The sequence below is a fragment of the Pseudopipra pipra genome, chromosome W (genome assembly GCF_036250125.1).
Source record: "Pseudopipra pipra isolate bDixPip1 chromosome W, bDixPip1.hap1, whole genome shotgun sequence".
NCBI classification, from domain to species: Eukaryota; Metazoa; Chordata; class Aves; order Passeriformes; family Pipridae; genus Pseudopipra; species Pseudopipra pipra.
In genome coordinates this window covers 6184047-6199190 of record NC_087580.1, presented here as the reverse complement: position 1 = coordinate 6199190, position 15144 = coordinate 6184047, and the positions used below count along the sequence as shown (strand labels likewise).

General features: G+C 53.1%; 2 long non-coding RNA genes across 2 annotated transcripts; both read left to right on the top strand.

The window, feature by feature from the left end:
- The first annotated feature begins 4060 nt into the window (after positions 1-4060).
- LOC135406492 (uncharacterized) lies at positions 4061-6092 on the top strand. The gene is made up of 3 exons (XR_010426290.1): positions 4061-5156; positions 5509-5654; positions 5766-6092. It is a non-coding gene; the product is annotated as an uncharacterized LOC135406492 (long non-coding RNA).
- Positions 6093-6947: 855 nt separating this feature from the next.
- On the top strand, positions 6948-7649 carry LOC135405193 (uncharacterized). Its single transcript, XR_010425788.1, has 3 exons — positions 6948-7170; positions 7296-7421; positions 7514-7649. It is a non-coding gene; the product is annotated as an uncharacterized LOC135405193 (long non-coding RNA).
- The last annotated feature ends 7495 nt before the right edge of the window (positions 7650-15144 follow it).

Below are 15144 nucleotides of genomic sequence, written 5' to 3'. Positions count from 1 at the left end.
GAGGAACTGCAACAGGTTGCCCAGAGGAGCTGTGGATGCCCCATGGCTGGAAGTGTTCAAGGCCAGGTTGGATGGGGTTGTGAACAAGCTGGTCTGGTGGAAGGTGTCTCTGCCCAGAGCAGGAGGCTTGGAACTGGATGATCTTTAAGGTCCCTGCCAAGCCAAGCCATTCTAGGCTTGGATGCTGTCTGTGCTGTTTCTGTGAGACCGTGGGGGAAAGGCTGGTTCTTCCTGTGTTTCATGGGTTTCTTGACTAATTTGCTGTGCAGGCTGGAAAAGCTTCTGAGGATAGAGAGGAGGAAACTCCGGGTTAATGAAGAGAAAGGAAGTCAGTCCCAGCTGGAAGAAATGAAGAAGAGATATTCTGAAAAGGTCAAGGAAGTTGATAGATTCCAAAGAGAGGTGAGCTGTGCTCTGGGTGGGGCTTTTTGGTTGTGGTGTTCCTTCTTTTGAAAGCTGGGAGATGCTTTCCCTCTATTTCTTGTCGTGTGGATGTTTTTATTCGCTTGGCTGCATTTTGGATGTGATGGGCTTTTCTTAATGCTCCTCCTGCTGTTCCAGTGGGAGATGACTCGAACTAATCCGGAGTAGTTCTCCTTCTGGGGAAAGATGGAAATGTTGAGGGCAAAGCAGTAGGTGTAAGGGCTGATGGAGGCCAGGCTGTCCTGCAGAGGAGGGGCAAGCCAGGAGTGGCAGCCAGCCTGGCAGGGTGCGTGAGCTGAGGGGCCAGGGAGCCGTCCCACAGGCCCTGAGCAAGAAGAGCAGAACAGGTCCCCTGAGAGTGAGCGGGGTCAGCCAAGAGTGCAGATCCCCCGGCTGGGCCTGAGGGATGGGCAGGTCTGCCGTCCTGGCAGGACATCACGTGCATGGGCTGAGAGCAGTGGGGCCCAGCTCAGGCCTGGCTGCAGCTGGAGGGAGGCTGTGACAGCGTCCTCTGGGTGTGCCAGATGAATTGCTGCCCTGGCAGAGAGGGGAGGAACAGCGCTGTCACTGGCAGGGCACCATCAGCCCCTGAGCCCTGTCTCAGGCACGAGCTGAGCAGGAGGCACTTGAGGTTTGGCTTTTCTGCACAGTGTTGTTGCTGCCCAGGGCCCAAGGAGGACAGGGGCCTCCCAAGGGAAAATCTGTCCCTTCTTGCTCATGGGGAGCTGTTTCAGCCCATCCTGTGGCGGGGAGCCAGAAGGACTGTTCCCAGCAGTACTTTTGAGGCTGCTGTGCCTGTGCAGCAGTGGCACAGAACCTCTGATCCCTTCTCAGCTCGTCACTCGGATCCATTGCTAAAGCGGCGTCTGTCAGAGCCACGCTTGGGTTTGAAGGCATCCCTGTAGAATGGCTTCCTGCCTTTGCAGTGATTCCTTTGGAGTCCAGAAGCGTGGAGCATTTTTGCATGAGGAACTCCAAAAGGCTGGGAAGCTGAGGAATCCTATGACAAATGATGGGAAAGCTGTTCTTGCTGGAAAAGAAAAGCCTGGTTGCACTTTGTGTCTAGTCCTGAGCCAGCAGATGATGACTAAAGTCTCCCTGGGCACCCCCTTTTGGGGTTTGCCCAGAATTCACTGCCTTTACACCACGCTGAGTTCCTTTTTTTATTTTCTGTCTGCAGGTTGCTGAACTTTCCCAGCAGTTGGACAGGGAACGTGAACAGTGCACGCAGCTGGAAGCCAAAAATTAGGCTTTGCAAGAAGAACTGTCTGCCCTGCGTGGGGAGTGCGAGAACCTGGCCATGGACAAATGCCAGCTGCAAGAAGAGCTGGCAAAACTCCACCATCATTTGGAGACCAACGTGGTGGATCGCAGCCAACTAGAACAGTGTAAAAGAGAGGTGGAAGAACAAGCAGACCAGGAAATAAGACAAAAACTCCAGGAAGTCAATGAGTTTTTGCAAGTAAGTGAATTTCTCCCCCGTGTCCACAGGTGCTACGTAAACTTCTCTTGTGACCATGGTGTTTGGTCTTTTTCTTTTGCTCCTGTATTCTGTGGGTTAGCTTCTGTCTTTGCTGAAGGCAGTGGCAGAAGGCAATATGGTTGGGCAGGAGTGCTGTCATGGGTGTGGAATGTGCTGGCAGGTCCCTGAATCCAAAGGCTGCCCAAGGCAGATTCCCACTTTGCAGTGCTTGGGGGGGATCTCTGTGCGCTGCTCTGCTTCTCACTGCTCATCCTTGAATGGGTTTGGCAACTTGCAGCTGTCATGGCCAGACCTACAGGTGCTGCTTTGTCCTTGTAGGGGGTGAAAGTGCTCAGAAAAGGAGTCACTGAAATTACAGGGGTGTGGGTGAGGGGGTGGAGGTGGGGGATGCTCTTCTTGTCTTTGAAGAATCCTTTTGGACATGCCCTGTCCTACAGACCCAGTGTCTCTTCATTAGTAGCTTTGAAGCAGAGTGCTCATTTGGGCTTCTTTCCCACTGCAAAGAATTGTTTGCCCTGGTAGCTCCTGGGTTCTGCCTTGGTTGCTGCTGGGAGTGAGGAGGCAGAACCGCCTCTCTGAGTAAGGCTGGGCCCTTGGAACTGGGTGTGTGCAATTTTGTGCTGGGCAGAGCTCTCTTTTTCTTGTGGTGGTTGAAGGTGCACTGTCTCCTTCAGGCACAGGCAGCCCACCAGGACACCTTAGAAGAAATCAGAGCCAGTGATGTGGACTCACTGAAAAAACAATTAGAAGACAGAATTAGAGATCTGGAACGTGCACTGGGAAGGACAAAAAGCAACCAAGCAGAAAGACCTTTTCAAAAAGAATCCACCCAGGCAGAAGTGGACAAGTACAAAGAGCTGTATCTGGTGGAAGCCAAAACCAGAAAAAGCCTCGCCAAGAAACTGGAAAGGTAAGTCCCTGCTTTTTTGGACTGGTAAGAACAGACTCCTTTTTCCTCCTGCATTTTCCTTGGAAATCCCTTTTCTACATCTGGCCAGCATCAGGTGTGAAAGCAGAACGTGGCATCTTTGTGGGGAAAGTTCCTTCAGACCCTTCCCTTCCTCTGACCTGTCTTCCTTTCTCTTTAGAGTTCCAGCAGTAACCCCACAGCAGCACCACTGTGGCATTATTGGTGTCTTTTCAAGTTGAGGTTGTTTTAGCAGGCAGTCTTTTTGCCAGTCTCTCCTCTCGTCATCCTGTGGGTGACAGAGAAGATGAATCTTGTGCCCTTTCCTGTTTGAATAAGGAGAGGCCTCTGGGAGAAGAGAGTTGGATTCTGTGAATCCAAAATAAGGCGGCTCTTTCTTGGCTTCTGTTTTGGCAGCGGGTCTGAGGGTTGAGCTTTCCTTGAGAAGGCCAGGGTAGGCCAGAGTTCTTCTGGAGGTGACACTGGCTGCTCCTTGCACTTGGTGTGATTTCTTAGAAACAGGCCCTGTGAACAAGCTCAGCTCAAAGGATGTGCTTGTTTTGGACGCTCTTCATGCCCTTGGCTTTTAGAAGTCGAGTAGTAGCCAAGGCTGTGGAGGGGAACTTTGCAAAAGCCTTCCTGCCAGAGATGACTCTGTGTGTGCTTGTGAATGTTTCAGAGCTACTGAGAGACTTGCAGTGGCCAACACCAAGCTCTTTTTGGAGCGCCACAGAAGCAGATCTGCAGTCCCAAGCAGCGCTGTCAGCGGAGTTCTGGCTGCAAGTCCACTTCTGGATTCACCTGGCCTGGGACACCTTGGCATCAGTTTGGGACTGAGCAGAAGTCTGGCTCTCAGAACACCACCCAGACACCTGTGGTAAAACCCAAGACTTCTGCTCATCAGGTTGGTACAGATTTTCCAGAGTGGTCAAAGGCCAAAAAGATTGAAATGGAAGCAATGAGCTGTGGAACTCCATTCTTTTCCAAGAGAAACTGTGGGAAAGAGCTCTGTGGCACAGGAACCTCCTACCTAAGTTCTACCCTAAATTTACACGTAGTAATCTTCTGTAGCCTGTGGGGTTTGGCAGGAAGCCAACTCCAACCGGCTACAGATGGTTTTGGTGTCAGAAGTGGGATTGTTTTGGTTCCTTTGGTTTTGTTGTGGGAACATTGTCTGGGAAAGCTGCCAAGAGCAGGTTTGTTTGTAAACATCCCCCATTGTTTTGGGACACACCTGGGAGAGCTGCCAAGGAGGATTTTGTTTATCTAAACATAGCTTTGTTTAGGAACAAGGAGAAAGAAAAATAATAACAATGGCCTTTTTACTAATTTTTTTCCTGATTCTTGCTGGTTTTGTGCCTGTCCTAGGACATCCTCTAAGGGACCGTTCAGATGGATGGAACAAATTGCTTCCTTTCCTTAATTTCGACATCCACAGCCTAGTAGCCAGTTTCCTTAATGGTGGCCTTCAAGGTTTGGTAGCAAAGACTCCAAGATCAGCTCTAACCCATCCCTACATTGTTCAGCGACAATGATCCTAGTGGTGAAGGCAGCGAAAATGCTACTTAAAATTGGAGAGGTGGTGCTGCATTGGTCCCCTTGTTGTACGAAAGGAATCGCTGGAGCTTTGGGGACAAGAAGTGCCAATGGCCACGACAACTGTACACAGGCAACAGTATCGGAGGAACCGAGATGCTGTGACCCCCATCCATCCATCCAGTACATCCATGACATCATTGTGTGGGGGGACACAGCAGAAGAAGTTTTTGAGAAAGGACAGAAGATCATCCAGATTCTCCTCGAGGCCTGTTTTGCCATCAAGAAGAGTAAGGTCAAGGGCCCTGCCCAAGAGATCCAGTTCCTAGGGCTGAAATGGCAAATGGACGACACCAGATACCAACAGACGTCATCAACAAGATTGTAGCAATGGCTCCACCCACAAACAAGAAAGAAACCCAAGCTTTTCTGGGAGCCATTGGCTTCTGGAGGATGCACATCCCAGAGTACAGCCAGATGGTGAGCCCTCTTTACTTTGTGACCTGTGAAAAGAACAATTTCCAGTGGGGTCCTGAACAACAACAAGCTTTCATGCAGATCAAGCAAGAGATTGCACATGCCGTGGCTCTTGGAGCAGTCAGGACAGGACCAGATGTAAAGAATGTGCTCTACTCTGCAGCTGGAGAGAAAGGTCCCTCCTGGAGCCTCTGGTCAAAGGTACCTGGTGAGACGTGAGGGCGACCACTGGGTTTCTGGAGCCGAAGCTACAGAGGTTCTGAGGCCAATTCCACCCCTGAGGAGAAGGAAATCTTAGCAGCCTATGAAGGCATACGAGCAGCTTCAGAGGTAATTGGTACCAAAGCACAGCTCTTCCTGGCACCCCAGATGGGACCCCAGCATGCAAAGTGTAACTAGATAAGGGAAAAAGGGGTAGGGTTTATCCATTTTAGGGAAAGGGTGGCCAAAAAAGGAAATACTGCAATGCAACAAACTTTGGCCAATCGGGGAGCGGGGTCTAAGGATACAGACATCAAGGGGAGTTTTCATCAAACTTTCAGGGGACAAACAAGGGAAAAACTACAAGAAATGTTTAGACACAACCGTAAAACTCGAAAGGCATTGGGTCTGAACTTCTTGACAACTTCATCCGGGGCTTTCATCCTCTGGAGGGTCGCACATTTCTTGTTGTCTTCTCCAGCTTTCAGATTCAGCAATGTCCTCACTCCTGACAGACCAGGGTCCCCTTTCCAGAGTAATGGAGGAGCACCATGATTTTTTAATCCAAAATTCCCGGATTTGAATGAAATGCTCTGGAAAGGCTCTGGAAATCATTGGGTGTTCACAGTGAGTCTCTGGTTTCCCATCCCCTGCTTCAGATGTGAAAACATGTTCCTTGCAGTCGGAATGTAAACTCATCAGCTCCATTAAACTTGAGCACTATATCCCATCATCCAGATCATCAATGAAGATGTTCACCAGGAATTGCTGATCACTGGCCTCCAGCTGGATGTTGCACTCCTGATCACCACCCCGGCCAGCAGATTTCAACCAGCCTGCTGTCTGCTCATCCAGCCCATACTTCATGGGCTTCTCTGTGAGGGAGCCCTGTCTGTGTCCACTAGTACACACATTCATTTGGATTTAAAACAATCAAACAGAAGTGAGAGTTTTAAGAGCAGAATTATTTTTCAAAGGGAAATAGAAGGGTAAGAGTTTTTAATTTTAATGATCATGTTTTACATGATGCTAATTGACCTCTAGTAGAAATGAGAGAACACCTTAAGAGACAAATCTACATTCTCTATTTATGCCTCTGAATTACAGGTATGGCTTTGATGGAACGAGTGCCTTCAAGCTCCATTGGCAGGCACTGTTTGAAAACTATTTGGGTGATTTTGGATAAGAAATGAAAGATGCAACAGCAGGAAGCCATTCAGCAATCCCTGACAAGGGAGGTCCACTGTCAATTGCTGGGAGGGCCCCCACCTCTTTCTTTTAATGGTGCTCCCAAATCCCACGCCTTGGGCCTCCCATCCCATCCTTTTTGGTCCCCTCAGGCATCTCCTCCCCAGGATCTGCTCTGTGTCCTACCCAGGGTCCCCAAACATCCTCCCACTGATCATTCCCAAAGCTTTTCTTTCCAGACCTTTGCCTTTCACCCAGGCCACTGCCCTGGTACCTCCCAAGACCATTCCTTGCCTCCCTCTCCACTCCCAACCATCTCCCAGTCCCCTCATTTTTGTCCTCCTCCATCCTCCTCCTCCTGTCCCCACCAAGCCTCTCCCTTGCAGTCCCCATGTCCCTACACTTGAATTCCTTTCCCCTCCCCTGCATCCCACACAGGGCCCCTTCAACACCCCAATCCCAGTCCCGTGGGCTCCCCAGTTCCCCCCAGTTCAGCATCTTTGGGTCCCCTCCTACTCCCCCCACCGTCCCTGCAGGCCCTGAATTCCCCTGGCTCTCCTTGTCTCCATCCCCACCCTGGGCCCTGCAGGCACAGGGGTTGGAGGTGAAACTGGGTGCAGTGGGAGCAGGGGGAGCAGAAGGGATTTTCCCCCTCAGACGGGGGCAACCCTGGGCTGGGGGGGCTGGGGACACCCGTGTTGCTCCCCCAGCCCCACAGGAACCAATCCTGCTTAACCCTTTGCTCTCCTTGCCCAGGCACTCTTGGCAGGAACCCAAAATGATCTGCGGGAGGTGAGTGGGCCGGGGGGACTGGAGGGCATCCAGTCTGGGAACTGGGGGACACTTTGGTCCCCCCATCCCTCGCTGGCACCGGGGACATCCCAGTGACCAGCCAGGGCTCCTGGTCTCTCTCCAGCTGCATTTAGTGGAAGTTGGGATCCTGAAGACGGCTCAGGTGGGTACCAGGAGTTCTGCCTGAGTCGGGTCCTCCCCTCACATGGCCATGACACTTCTGACCATCCCAGTCTGCCCCAGTATACCCCAGTGCACCTTCCCCAAGGATTCCATTTCTTCCCCCAGGCTCCCAATACATCCCACTGCACCCAGTGTGTCTCTGAGCCTGTCTTTGTCCCCAGCCCCCTGTGGTTGAGAAGGTGCTGGGTCCTGTTGGTGAGAAAGGCGTGGCTGCATCCCTGGATGGCTGAGGTGAGCAGTGCCTGCAGGGAGAGGGGTCAGGACAAGGCCCCTCTCATGTTGCAGTGGACTTTGGGGGTGACATTCTGGGCTCTGTCTTTCAGGACTGGTGGTGACACCCGTGCCCTGTCCCCCTCCAGCACCATGAAGAGATGATCATCCCTGGAAGAACCCCCTGCTTTCCCTCAGAGCCCAGGGGCATTTTCCCTGAATGATCAATAAATCCCTTCAGCAAAGCTACTCTGCTTGATCTTGTGTGTGTGTTCTCATCTCTACATGTGTGTGTTCCCATCTCCATGGGTGTGTTCCCATCTCCATGGGTGTGTTCCCATCTCCATGTGTGTTCCCATCTCCATGGCTGTGTTCCCATCTCTGTGCCTGCATTCCTGTGTCACTGTCCCCTCCTTCTCCAGCCCCTGCACACCCAGTGCCTCTCGGGCCGCTCCCCTGCCATGAGCAGAGAGGCTCAGGGGGCTCCTTGGGGTCTCTGCAAATGAGATCCCCTTCACCCCCTCCATGAGCATCCTGAGCAGTGCAGGTTGGGGCATCGTGGAATGTCCCTGCTGGGGGCTGGGACAGGCAAGGGGCACACGGGGCAGCCCCTGGAGCACCTGGACCTCCCCTGTGCTCTGGGAGGGATGGGAAAGGGGATCAAAGGAGCCAGCGGGTGTCAAATGCCCCCAGATCTCAAGGGCCAGGCTCGGGGCTGAAGGGATGGAGAGCAGCCCTGCATCCAAGGCCATGGGATAGTGGGGGATGAAAAGCAGGATGGGAGCCAGCAATGGGAGCTCACAGCCCACAACCCCCCGTGTCCTGGGCTCATCCCACAGCGTGGGCAGCAGGGGAGGGGGGTTCTGCCCCTCTGCTCCGCTCAGCTGAGACCCCCCCTGCAGTGCTGCCTCCAGCTCTGAGCTGCCTCAGGGTGTGGTTTTCTGTTGAGGAGGAAAAGGCAGGACTGAGTCAGGTCAGACTCTATTAGCAAAACGTGTCTCTTTTTAGGAAGACCTCTCTGCATCCCCCTCCCCTGAGCTCTGGGTTTTGCTGGCTGATGGGGGCTTTGAGAGCAGGGATTCTGTGAGAGGCTCCCGAGGAATCCTCCTTGCTGTGAGAGGCAACTCGGGACACGGGGTGATCCGAGATTAAATGTGCCTGTGACACATCAAAGCATCTCCAGCCCTGCTGTTCACACTTTTCCCAACTGCAGAGCAGAGCTGAGGGGATTTGCTGTAGTTTTGTTACAGTTTCACTTGCCAAATTTAGAAGTAAATTTGGATGGCTGAAATCCCTGACATTTCTGATGTTCTCCAAGTGAAATCTCGTGGGTCCTGGGAGGCAAAGGGATGGTCTCAGTGCAGAGAGAAGAACTACGCTGGCCATCACTCCTGTTCTCAGCCGCCCCTCGCTGGCAGCTTGGAGCTGAGGGAGGATCACACTAAGGAGCTCCCTTAAAAAGAGACAGGGCCTTTCTGGGAGCAGAGGAATCTGGGCTGAAAGGGCAGATTGACAGACTCCTTGTCTTTCCTCAGGGTGCCTGATTAGGATCTCCTCTTTCTTCTCCCAGACTGCTGCACAGAGGGATCATTGCAGCTGCCCAGAGCATTTCTATGGCTCTTACCATCGAGGTGTCCTCTCCATGGGGATCCCAGATAGCACAGAGATACTATGGCAGAGCTGTGCCCTTCTGGAGGACACCCTGCAGGACACCCGGGGAAGCAGCTGAATGTCCTGAAGTTGCCTGGAGGGCACTTGGGCATTTTGCTCCCACAGACACATCCCCACAGCAGCACCCAAAGGGTTTGTGTCCGGACAGGAACCTGCCACCCCAAAGCCCCTGCACTGCCTGAGAAAAGCCAATGGTGAGAAGAAGAACAGCCCAGACAACAGGGGATGGCAGGGAAATGCCACAATGCGGCTGCCAAGGGAGGAGGGACACACAGAGAGAGATGGAAATGGGGGCCTTGTCCTTGCCTGGGCTCTGGCTGCTGCAGGGCAATGCACAGCCCAGGGGCCATGGCCTGAGGGCACAGGCTCTGCTTAGGCTGGGAAAGGAGCCCAGGGAGGAGCTGCTCAGGGAAGGGGTCTGTGCCACAGGGACAGCAGGGAGGGCCCACATCCCCCTGCCCAGCACTTCTGGCAGCAGCTCCCTCTCCCTGCCTGCCTGTCCCTGGGTGAGGAGCTGTTCCTGCCAGCAGCCCCTGCCTGTGCCCAGCTCAGCTCCCTGCCAGTGCTGCCAGAGCCATCCCCAGCCCAGTGCCCAGGGGCAGCTCTGCCTGGGCAGGGGCTGCAGAGCAGATCCCAGACCCCTGCGGTGGCTGGGAAGGGGGAGGTGTTCTGGGGGGATGTGCTTCCTGAGAAGGGCCCCTGGAAATGGAGGAGGTGGAGCTGAAGCTGTGAGGAGCCCTGAGCCTGCAGCTGAAGGGCCCTGCCCAGCCCTGCCCTGCCCTGAGGGGTCACTCCTTCCACCCACCCCTTCTCCCCCAGCCCCGTGGCAGCTCCTTGGCCGGGCTGAGAGCTGCCCCTGGCAGGCAGCAGAGTCCCTGCCCCAGCACACAGAGCCCTGGGGGCAGGACCCTGCTCTGCACCACAGCCCTGGGCACCCCTGGCTGCACCCCCACCTTCCCACCCCACAGCCAGCCCTGCCACAGGGAACCTTCTGGCCCTGGGCCTCTGAGGGGGCAGCAGCAAGTCCTGCTCTGCAGCAGCTTCTCCTGCTGCACCCCAGGAAATCCAGCAGAGCCATCCTGGCAGCTCCTGGCACTGCTGGCATTTGGCAGCTGGGAGAGGCACTTGCAGGAACTCACCTGCACTGCTCTGCAGCCAGAGCCTGACCCTGGCAAAGGGCTGGGAAGGTTCCTCCCCCGAGCAGCTCTGCCCTATCCTCCCACCCCAGGATCTCTTGAACCTCCTGCTCACTCCTCTCTACCCTTGCTGCCTGCAGCTCCTGCCCTGCTCTGCCATATGGCCACTTCCTCTGCACTGCAGCAACTGGGAGAGTCCGGCTGAAAGATCCTAGAAGCTGTGGGATGTGACAGCTTTAGGAGATCCCTCCAGGAAGGGAAGTTGAACTTTCCTGCAGCCAGAGAAATATTCATTCAAATCCCGTGAAGGTTTCTCCCACAGTGAGAGCTCAGTCACCTCCCAGCCCAGGCTGCCTCTCATCTCTCTGCCTTCTCTCCTGTGCCCTGGGTGCTGCAGGCAGTGCCCTCAGCCCTGCTGGGCTGTGCAGAGGAGCTGCTCCTGGGCAGAGCTTGCCAGGAGCTCCCTGTGTGCCAGGAGCCCGGCCCAGCTCAGCAGCACAGCAACAGCCCCAGGCAGCACTTCTGCCCTTCAGGGATCCCTCCAAGTGTCCCTGGGGCTCCAGGGGACTCTGCTGGGACACAGCTAAGGAAATAATGATGTTCCTTCTCTCAGCTGGGCACAGACACTTCTTTCAGCAGGGTCATTTCTCCAAACAGACAATGAGTTAAGTTCAAGAGTCCCCTTTTCATGTCCCATCATTAGACAGGAAACCCAGACAGTGCCCAGGAGGGATCTCCTTCAGCTGCACTGAGGGAAGGGACTCAGCTGAGTCAACAGAGGTGTCTCCTGGTGGCTCTGCAGACCTGGGGCCAGAAGGACACTCAGCTCCCTCCACAGCCCCCATGGGGTGGGGTTCCTCCCGCCCCAGTTCAGGGGGCCCAAAACAGGCACCTGCAGGTGACTCCTGTTGGGGCAGATGACACTGCAGAGATAAGAAATTATCTTAGCCAGAAACCATGGAATTGAAAGACAGACAAGGAAAGCTTGTTTACATATACCGCCTGATATTTTTATACTATCTTTTAATTAAGCAGACTTGCTGTCTCCATGAAAATCCTTTTACCACCTTGTTTACCCCATCTCCTGTTGTAATTGTGATAAAGAAATATCTGTTTATCTGTTTGAAGAAAAATATCTCCCTGCACTTCCTGGACCCTCAACCTCAAATGTGAATACAATGTATGTCCCCCCTTCCCTGAACCCTATATATAGCTAGAGTTGTGTCAAACAAAGGATTCAGCTTTGTACCCACAAAGTGTATCGTGCAATTATTTAAACCGTCTTAGACTCCTTGTCCCATCTCCTGTGGGAATGAATGAAGACCAAAGCCAGGAGTCACCTGCTGGGACACAAATCCCTGGTCACTTCTGAGGGGCCAGAGGTGACCGAGATTCCTGCTGGGAACTGCAGGCTCCAATGGAGCAGTTCCTAGGCACAGGGCAGCAGCTGTGGGATCTTCTTGGAGGCTGCTGGGACATTGCTTTGGCCAACTTCAGTGGCAGAAGGTGCCCACATGTAGGACAGGGGAACCTGTCACTGCTCCTCCTGTCCAGGGCAGCCCACAGAGGTGCTCAGCTGACCAAATGCAGGGAGGGAGGTCTCTCTCCTGTTCTTTATCAGGGTATTTTCTACACATCCTTAGAATACAATGGCAGTTGTCTCCTGGACATCCCTTCCTTGCTGAACATAATTCAGGGCAGCTGAACCTGAATTTAGTACCCAAAGAGGGGCCTGTAGTGCCAGGGGAGGTGCCAGGGCTCTGCAGCACAAGTGCAGCAGCTGCCATGGACAGCACAGGGCCTGTGCAGGGACCCCGTCCCCATTCCCAGCAGTTGTGGGACAGGCACCACCCAGGGCTCCTCAGACACATTGGGGGCCTTTGGGGCAGGGAGTGAATCCCAGCCCTGCAGGGACAGAAGGTCTGGCCCTTCTCTATCCAGCTGGTGCTGGGCAGTTCCTGAATACAAAGCACATCCCAGCAGGGTCTCCACTCCTGTGCATTCCCTTTTTGTGTGGTTTAACCCCAGTGAGTAGCCAAGTGCCACAGAACTGCTCACTCAGTCCCACGACCTCCCCCTGCACTGACAGGGGGAGGAGAATCAAGAAAAGGCAAAACCCCTGCGTTGAGATAAGAAAAATGTAATAACTGAAACAAAGTAAAGTATGAAAATAATAATAAGTGTAGTAACTGTAATAATAACTGTATTGAAAAGGGAGACAAAAGAAAGAGAGAGAGGAATAAAACCCCAGAGGAACAAGTGATGCTCAACATGATTGCTCACACACACTGCCTAATGCCCCACACCCCAAGCAGTGATCTGCCCCTCCTGCACAACCCCTCCTCATGTATCCACTGGGAATGATGTTCTGTGGTGTGGAATATCCCTTTGGAATTCCAGGTCGGCTGTCCTGGCCCTGCTCCCTCCCAGCTTCTTGTGCACCCGGCAGAGCACGGGAAGCTGGAAAGTCCTTGATGAGGGTAAGCACAACCAAACCATCAGTGTGTGATCAACATTGTTCTCCCATGGAACCCAAACCACAGCCCTGCACCAGGTATTAGGAAGAAAATTAACTCTCTAGTTAGGAAGAAAATTAACTCTATCTCAGAATTAATCTGTAGTTAATCTATAGGAAGATTAACTCTATCTACTAGGAAGAACAGCCAAGACAAGGCTGGTGTCCACCCCTTATTCCACACCATTTACACCATGTCAGATCCCACACTTTCCAATACATTCCACCATCACCTTTCCTATCATTTGATAGAAACCCACAGATCTCATTGCTTAGTCTATGAAAGTCTGTTGAGTTCATTTAGTCCAGGATTTTAGGCTCCATCTGCCAAAATACTCTTTCAGGGCAGGAAAAATGCTGTCTACTGTGGGATTGTTGCCTCTTGCAGCCAGTTCTTGTTCCATCACCGCTGTGCTTGTCTGGTCTCCTCCAAGCTCATTGTTCATTTCTCTCAGTGATTTTCACTGTAATACCCCTGACACGGCAAAGAGCGGCCACAGCAGTGAGAATGCAGAGTTAGAGAGTTACCACCATAACACAACTGAATTCCTTGGCTGTTCTCACCCAAAATCCAGTCCCTTCGAGGCACACACTGGATTTCCCATCTTTCCCTCCTTCCCCACCAAGCGCATCCGTGTCCTTGAGACACGTGAATCCCACGGGTGCACTTCCCTTTGCCTGAAGCAGGAATAACCCAGACTGTCTTCTCAGCATGTTTTTAATGTGCACTACAGGAACTTTATCCCTTTCTATGGCACGTAAAAACTTGGATTGGACAGGGCCAGCCCGATTGGCACATCCCCCAGTGCTGAGTGACCAGGTGACCTTTGCTAAATGTGCATCCCAATGTTGGCAGGTCCCAGCACCCACTGCATCATTCCATCTTTCCTGGTGCATGGCAGGTGTGGTGGTTTTAGCACCATCAGGAAATTAAAATTCACATAAGTCACTCCCTTTCCCACGGCCCTTCTGGTGAGGGAGGGACAAAAAATCAGAGACTCTGGGTGGAGATAATAATTCACTAAAAGCACAGAGCAATGGAACAAGACGCACAGTCACAACAGCAATATCACCAGCAAAAGTATCCAGAAAGAGAAGGTGTTTCACTCCCAAAAGGGGTCACCACGGGGCACACAGAGAAGATGCTGGGTGCTCCCCAAGTGACGTGTCCGTGCGGTGCCCCCGGACAAAGGCAATGCGGTGGGGGAGCTCCCAAGGGTAACGTGTCCAACCCCTCAGCCCAACAACAAGGAGAACCAAGGACAAGCCAAACCCCGGGAGCTGGGTCGTCCCGGCCGTGTGGCGCAGCCGCTCCCTGGGCTCAGTCCCGCGCTGGCTCCTCTCTTCTCCTCCCAACCCGAGGGCTGAGGGGGCTGAGGCTGCTCCCCAACCGCCCCGTCCTGCTCAGAGCTTTGGTTCAGCACCACGGCCCGTCGTGGTTTCCCCTTTCAGCACCAAAGGTCCATCGTCCCAATCCAGGGAAAACATGAGGGGGAGCAGCAGGGCAGAGGACGGGGAGCGCAGGAGTGATGCTGACAGTCCCTGCCCTGCAGAGAGCGGGGCAGGATGGAGCAGTTGCGGTGCAGAGCCCCGGCTTTTCCTGCTGGAAGCACAGCCCTAGGGATGGCACGGATGGTACAGGATAAATAACTTGGTGACACCCACAAAGCGCTAAACTGCCCCCTCTGCTCCCTATCCAGGACACTGTGGTGACTGACCATGGCAATGGGAATGTGTGATGGTTGCCACGGTAACCAGCCATAGCAATGGGACTGTCTGATGGTTGCCATGGTAACCGACCATAGCAATGGAAATGTCTGATGGTTGCCATGGTAACCAGCCATAGCAATGGGACTGTCTGATGGTTGCCACGGTAACCGACCATTGGAATGGGAATGTCTGATGGTTGCCATGGTAACCGACCATAGCAATGGGAATGTCTGATGGTTGCCATGGTAACCGACCATAGCAATGGAATGTATGATGGTCGCCAAGGATACTGACCTAGCAATGGGAATGTATGATGGTTGCCATGGTAACCGGCTGTAGCAATGGGAATGTGTGATGGTTGCCATTATAACGGACCATAGCAATGAAAATCTCTGCTGTTTGCCATGGCAACTGACTGTAGCAATGGCACTGTATGAGGGTTGCCATGGTAACCAACCGTAGCACCGGAATGTATGATGGTTGCCATGGTAACTGTTTGTAGCAATGGAAATGTGTGCTGGTTCCCATGGTAACTTACCATAGCAATGAGAATGTCTGATGGTTGCCATGGTAACTGACCATTGCAATGGGAGTGCATGATTGTTGCCATGGTAACCAACCCTAGCAATCTCTCCTAGTTGCAAGAACCGGGACCAGTTTATCACTGTGTGGCTACAACCAAAACTGTGTATTCTACACCCTCTGTGGCATT